Here is a 7,796-nt window from a genome sequence, read left to right as displayed (position 1 = left end):
AGAGACTGGATCATCTTATTCGATGTTAGAAAGTCAGAAACTGTCTGTCTGACACCGAATAGACAACATGATGGTTTAAAATGTAGGCCTTCACATATGTTTCCATCGTGGGACGTGTTGGGCGAGAGGAGCTTGACCCGCACACTGCAGGGTGTTTGAGCGAGAGGCAAGTGACAAATGTCCGCCTGGTCCAAACAAATCATTTGTAGAGGAAAACGACAAAAAAATTGTTACGCAAAAAAATTACAAGATAGAAAAGTATGCAATAAGATAATATTTTATTTATTGTTCTGCGTTAAGCGAAATGTTGACTACATGAATTGGAATAAAATACTAATAGAATATCCCTTGAGGGTATATTATCTACAACAAGTGTTGTGTTAATGTTCAAGTCGTTGTTGATATTATTGAAAACGAATATTAAAATAGGCATCACCAAATAAATATGTTACCATGTAATTAATTATGTGTAATGAAAAGATTAATGGTATTATTGTCGTAATGGGTTATGAATTAATCCCATTGTATATTTTATCCCATTATATATTTGCATGGACTTTAAAATATTACTATTGTAACAGTATATCGTAACACTTCGGGAGTTAAATCGACAAGGGGACAAAACTAGGCTACACTTGTGGGCTACGCCTTTCGGGACAAAGGCGAGACATTTCTCGCTTAAAAGCACTTTAATTAACACCAGCTTGAAAAGTTGAAGAGGGGAAGAAAATAAAATAAAAAAAGACGAGAGCCTTCCAAACTCCATCCACTTGACGGGGTTTTCAGACGGTAGCCTATATCACTGTTTACACTACTGCTTTTAGTAGGCAAAGCTTGTGTAAACCTGTCTCACCACCCAAGGTAATAGTTTGGCCACTTGTTCCATTGTTGTCAGACACATGAAGGGAACGATTGTTGATTATTTTGAGAAGGAAACAGTCCGCATGGCAAAGCCGTCGCAAGATGGAACTTTTCTTCTGATTTGGGAAATCTACTATTTTTGTAACTTGTTTTCTTATTCCCAATATTCTTATTATGAAAAAACATCTATCTGGAAATAGTCCCAGCTATTGGCTGGATATTCTCTCATCCTCTTGTAACTTTAAGTGATTCGGTAAGATATGCTCGCTATAGTGTTGCACTGTCAGAACGGGATGTTGAGGCTCATTACCATACACTTTGTCACCACCACACACACATGCACGGGCACAGCTGCTTCCATTTGAATGTTTCATACATCGTGTATTCTAAAAAAGGCAGAGTACGCAATCACTAGGATCACAATCATATAAACCATAGTACTAATATGCAAAGTCTACATGCAAGGAGATGTACAAACATAAGGCATGATATTATACAAATGCAACACGGGGATATTTACACATCATAAGAAATAACCAGGTACCAGAAAGAGGGATCAGACACACCAATAGCGTTTTCTGGCCGAGAGTACTTAGCACCTCTGAATTTAAATTGCGAATGTACATGTAGAATTACTTTTAAAAATGTCAGACGTCTAAAGTGGGTGGTCCCTAAAACACCGCCCGCTGAAATATCGGCAGACGAGCGCTAGTTCCACATTCGGTGAGGTGTGTGCGAGCCTTAAGGCAAATAAGGCGCAGCTCTCTCTACACAGCCTGGGTACAGATTGTATGTCGGCAGTACAGAGCGCGCATGTGCGGGAGCAAAAGAAGGGACTAGAATCGTCTCTAAGAGCCAATAAATGCTTGATCTGATTATGTTGTTGGAGGCCCCGTATGGATGGTGTGACGCAATTACAGGGCCTCTGGAGGCACGCAGGACACGTTGGGCTTCGTACCGCATCGCCGTACCCCTCTCAAATGTTCAAACAATGCGGAGGGCTCAGTACAGCTCCACATTGACAAGATTCGTTGATCGTAGGTGAGGGCGGGAGGTCCTGTGTAAACACCAACCCACTTCCTTGACAACTTCCTTCACTTACAGCTCTGCACTGCTCCACGAAGCGCAAGACGTATGTATGAATGCCCTGACTTCTGCAGAGGCCATATCACCGTAAATGCTACAGGCCAATGCAGAAGTCAGATGACCATGAAGGGCCTTTAAGGCATGGCTACTGCACATGCGCTGAAGCACGAGAGACAGCAAGCTGGCTTTTACTGGAAACTTATATAATGTATATAAGGTATATGGCATTACAAAATGCATGCATGAACAAGCAATAGTGCTAACATTAGCTACAAGTTAACCATGAAAAACGAAACTCTTAAACGAAACAACTCGGCCTAGTCCTGTGAGGGTCAGACATTGCACACACCAAAATACACATTTCACAACAATGACATGTTTGATGGATGCACAACATTTGAAGATAGAAACACAGCATGTAAGCGTCATTACTGGAGTTGGGGTTAAATTCCACAAATATATATCTAATTCAATTACCTCATGCTGTGAAATCCATTTAAGTCCATTCAAATTCCAGAATAGTATTTGAATTCAAATATATAATCCATATCCTCTCAATTCCAATGTAACATCAATTCCAATAATTCAAATCCCAATTCAATATTATCCCCAATAATTCCACAAATTCCAATTTGAATTCAGTTCATTCAGGCTGATCATTTCACTGTTCAGATATCCTAGCTATACTGAAACTACAAATTGAAATTATTTAAACAAATACTGCAGTACATTTTTTTATACTAGAGTATGTGCATTAATTCCATTAACTGGAAATGTACAAATGTTGAACTCCAATTCATTTAAATTCCAATTATTAAATGTTTTTACAATTCCAATTATATTCAAATTCAAACTGTCTAAATTGTCAAATTCCAATTCAATTCCAATTTCATAAGTTGACCATTATGGAAATTCTACTTCATTAATCAGTAAAATAATTGAATTGGAATTTTAAATGAAATTGGAATTTACCCAACCCAGGGCCTTGTTTCCAAGTTGCGATGTAATTTACGTATTATGATGATTGCTCCAGATGCCTCGTTATTTACGAGCCAACTTTTTAAATTTCCCCCCAAAAAACACGTAGAGAGAGAGTGTTCGCTAAGTGTGGTTAGACCACGTGTCGATAGTGATAGGAACAAAAGAAAAGCGTCGCTGGTCTCGGATCAGCTTTCGGCGTTCAAATCTTACTTTAACATTAGAATTATTCCACAATACTGATGACAAATCATCTCCTAGAGAGATATGACCAACTATGGCTGCGAATGGGATATTTAGGCGACTTATTTTGCTTACCCAATAATATTGCACTAAATCACAGATTGGCCACATCATTGCGCACATGTTGTCTGTCACACGTTACGAAACACATGAAGGCAAAAAATTACAGAAAGCTGCTTAGTCGCAAAATATAATTTTGAACATGAAATTGGTTGAAATATGATTGAAATAGGTTATATAGGCCCATGTAGCCAACTTGTAATGCAGTCATCTCGGTTTTCATTTGAAGTATAATTGTATCCTTCACTAGTTTGCAACAATTGCAAATACTTTGGCAACTTTACATTTCTAGTTAACTTCATTCTGAAGTTATCGGCAGTCACAGTCAGACACATAACCTAAACATCTTGATTCTGTGTTTAGCGAAGGTCTTTGAATAAAGTGGAAGGGGGAAAAAGCATCTAATGATACACGTTGGCTGCTCTATGAGAGATCCAGTAGATGTGAGAAGGTCTTTAAGAGCCACGTTACTAATGAAGGACTTTTTCACACAGCCCCTGGATTTCTTAAAAGGACTCAATGAGGGGCTTAGTCCTGAAAGGGCCTAATCCTATCCAGCAGTCCTAGTGTGCATCTGGCTGAACAAGAAGGGCAGCTGATTACTACTGTCACTTTTAAAGACCATGGTGGCCAGGAGGGTGCTGGCTCAAGTGCATACAAGGAGCTTAGAGGCCGCCCCTCGAGGGAGGTGCACAGAGGTGCAGAGACTTCTGGCCCATCCCATGGAATGCCACAGGTGTGGCAAAGGACCCTCTAACTCAGCTGCTGCAGGACTGCTGGAGCCCATCAGTTGGCACAGAGTACTATACTGGAGGCTGGCCGTAGCTGGAGGCAGAGCACTCCTGCTGCAGCGGAGGATTGTGGCATGTCGGCCACAACTGTGGTTGGCAGCTCACTGGCTGCGGCAGAGGTTGGTAATTCTTTCACCACTGCTCGCCATGGCTCTGATGGTGGAGCAGGTGTGGACCCCTGGGTGAGTCTCAAGAGGGATTCGAAGGCAGGGACCGGCTGGTCCCAAGAGAAGAGGTCAGATGGTTCCCCAGGTGCGAGGGCCGGAGGGTCTTCCAGCGCAGGAGGACAGTGGCCCCCTAGAACTGGAGACAGCAGGCCCCCCTCCCGGTCAGGGAATGGTGCGTTCCACCGGTCAAGGGGCTGAGGGCCAAACAAGGCAGGAATCTCAGGGCCTGACAGGGTAAGGGACTTAGCACCTGCTACTAAGACTGAGGACTGCAAGCTCGGTGTGGCCGGAGACAGAAAACCTAGCTGAGCAGGGAACTTGGAGCTTTGCATCAGGACAGGCAACTGGGTGCCAGCTGAGGCTGGGAACTGCGAACTGGCTTGGGGCAGGAACTGTAGACATAGAGGAGTAGATAACTCCACACTTAGTGGGACAGGAGACCCAGGACCTAAAACTAGATCAGGAGGTTTGGCAAGTAGCACTGAGGATGCTGACTGCTTGCCGGCTGAGGCTGGGGGCTGCGGACCAATTGCGAGCAGAGACTGCAGACCTAGTGGGGCAGAGAGAACCTATAGCCTGGCGGAGCAGTGAGGGCTGACTAGGAATGGAGACAGCAAACTAGAACTTCTGAAGGCTGGGAGCCGAGTGCTGATAACTTTGGCAGGAAATACAACTCAGAACCTGAGCGGGAGAATGACTTTAAACCTAACACTGACTGGACCTGATAAGGAGAATGACTCAGAACCTGACAGGGAAACTGGCTCCTGGCCTGACAAAGAAACGGACTTTGACCTGACCTGGAAAATGTCTCTGGACTTGACTGGGAAACAAACCGAGAGCTAGGGGAGCGGTAGAGCTCTGGCCCTACTAGAGAAGCTGGTCACTCTGAGCATAGTCAGGCAGTAGCCTGATGACCAACCTGGGCTAGGGACTGAGGGCTGAAGAGGGCTGAGGACTGAGAACATAGTACAGGTAACTTGCAGCCTAGAAGGGCAGGAGGCCCTAAACCTGGCAAGCCAGGCAACTGCCTACCAACTAAGGCAGGGGGCTGCAATCTGAGCAGATCAGGAGACTGCAGACCTGAAAACCGGGCAGCTAATGTAGGGCCTAAGATGGCAGGGGTCTCTAAGCCTGGCAGAATAGGGAACTGTATACATGATACGCCAGGGGCCCCAGATCCGAGCAGGGCAGGAGACTGCCGATCTGGTGGTGACGTAAAAGTGGGGACTACTTGGGTAGAATACCTAGGGCCTGGCAGAGCAGAAAACTTAGAGGCTACTACTGCAGGGGACCTTGGACTTGGCAGATAACAGGGGCCCTAGTATTAAGGCAGCAGTCCAGGGGCCTAAGCCAGAATTGTGTGAGGTTGCAACTAGGGTCAGAGACTGAGGGCCAGCTAAGGCTGAAAACATACATTGGACCTACCAGGAAGGCAGGGAACCCTAGACCAAGGGGGTATGATACACTAGCCCTAATTTAGAGGCGGGACACTCTACACCTGAGCCCTCTACACCTACCGGGTAGGCCGGATTGAAACTCTAACCCTACTGTGGGGGCAGGGAACTCTGAATCTGACCCTGCAGTGAGGGCAGGGAACTGGACGTCTAGGTCCATGGGGACATCATGGGGGACTTCTTGTGTGTCACCCAGGGTGATGTCTGGCGGATCCCCCAAGGAGAGGATTGGAATGGCCCCTGAGGTGAGTTCTGGAAGGATCCTCGAAGCTGGAACTAGCAGGGTGCTAGCAGGCTGGGCCAGCAGGGACCCCTGGCCTGGTACTGGTGGGTCCGACCATGGCAGGGGCTGACAGCACAAGGCCAGCAGGAGCGTGTCCTTGTGGCCACAGGCTTAACTTCGAAGGAAAGAAGGGTCTCATCGAACTAGGCTGTGATTGGAAAGGCCTCAATGTCCGGGCTGCACTTGACTTCTGCAAGAGCTGCAGGCTGTTGCTCGAGCTGGTTGTCAGTCTCGACCAGCAGGGGGTTTGCATTGGGAGGAGAGGACAACAACGGTAGCCAATACATGTCATATGGCAGCGGCTGACTGCTTCTCCACAACTGGAGAAGGAGTCTCCCTAGTTAAGGATCTGGCTGAGGGGACTGCAGACCTTGGTGTGGTGGACTGTGCACACTGGAATTGTCTGGAAAGCAGATGTGGACCCGGTGCTCTGGTGGCTCAGGCCGGTGGGGGCCTAGTGGTGTGTCAGTAGGGAGAGCACCTGGGTCACTTCGGGGTTTAGTGGCACTCCCTGAAGGCTGTAGTAGATACGACATAGGGTCTAGCCGGGGAAGCCTGTAGGGATGACGATCTGGTGAATAGCTGGGCCACCTTGGGACATAGTGGAAGTCTCAACGGTCCCATTGAGGTGGCAAATGTGCTAGCAGAGGACGCATGGGATTGTGTCTCTCAGGGGAGTAGCCAGGCTTACTCTGGGAGAATCAGCTGGTGTGGCAATGACCATGGCTCTAGTTGGAAGGGCCTAGAGCTGTGATGGTCAGGAGAGTAGCGGTGCTAACGTTGCTCCCACGGCAGTGACTCAGGCTGGGATTGCCTAGAGAATGACCTCCTGTGCTCTTCCTGCTCATGACGGAGGTCCTTTTATTTCCTCTGCAGCTTCCAAATGGGAGGCCAAGAGCAGGGCTGGTAGTCTCTTAGATGATAGAGGTGTGTAAGGCATCACAGCTTATCTACCTCAGGTGCATGAAGACTTTGTGTGGCAATGTGGGCTGAGGTGGGTGGTGATGGGCGTCTCATGGTGAGATGCACAAACCCCTCTTTGGCATGCTTCAACATATCAACTAAGCAGGTCAGAATCCGTCTCAAAGAACCGTCAATAAACGCCTAGCTTGAGCTCGTCTGAGAAGTTGGCTGGATATGTCATATTTCAATGTCAAACTCACCATCTCCAGCACCAACCCAACATCAACATGTGAAAATTGCACTTTCTATGTTTTATAGTAAAAATGATAGAGGAACAGAAGTGTTTCCAATGACATCACCGGTGTGCATCGTGTGATTTTAACCAACTATGAGTAGACATTGCCGACTAATTGCCAACGAATTCACTACTATTTGGTTGATGATGTCATTGGAAACACTTATCTTCCTCTTTTTTTTGCTACAAGACATAGAAACACAACATTTTCACATATGTTGATGTTGGGGTGGTGCTTAAGATAATTAATATGAAGTTGAAAATATTGCAAGTTTAACATTATAGTGTTATCATGTCAGAAAATGATGTTGAGGTCCATTACCATACACTTACCATTCTGGCACTGCTGCAGTGTGTGCAAACCTGGTCAAGAACTACAGGAAACGTCTGATCTCTGTAACTGCAAACAAAGGTTTCTGTACCAAATATTAAGTTATGCTTTTCTGATGTATCAAATACTTATGTCATGCAATAAAATACAAATTAATTACTTAAAAATCATACAATGTGATTTTCTGGATTTTTGTTTTAGATTCCGTCTCTCAAAGTTGAAGTGTAACTATGATAAAAAATTATAGACCTCTACATGCTTTGTAAGTAGGAAAACCTGCAAAATCGGCAGTGTATCAAATACTTGTTCTCCCCACTGTATATTATGTTTAGTTTGAGAGGGAG

The sequence above is a fragment of the Oncorhynchus keta genome, chromosome 7 (genome assembly GCF_023373465.1).
Source record: "Oncorhynchus keta strain PuntledgeMale-10-30-2019 chromosome 7, Oket_V2, whole genome shotgun sequence".
Lineage (NCBI taxonomy): Eukaryota > Metazoa > Chordata > Actinopteri > Salmoniformes > Salmonidae > Oncorhynchus > Oncorhynchus keta.
Note: the sequence above shows the minus strand (reverse complement) of the source record.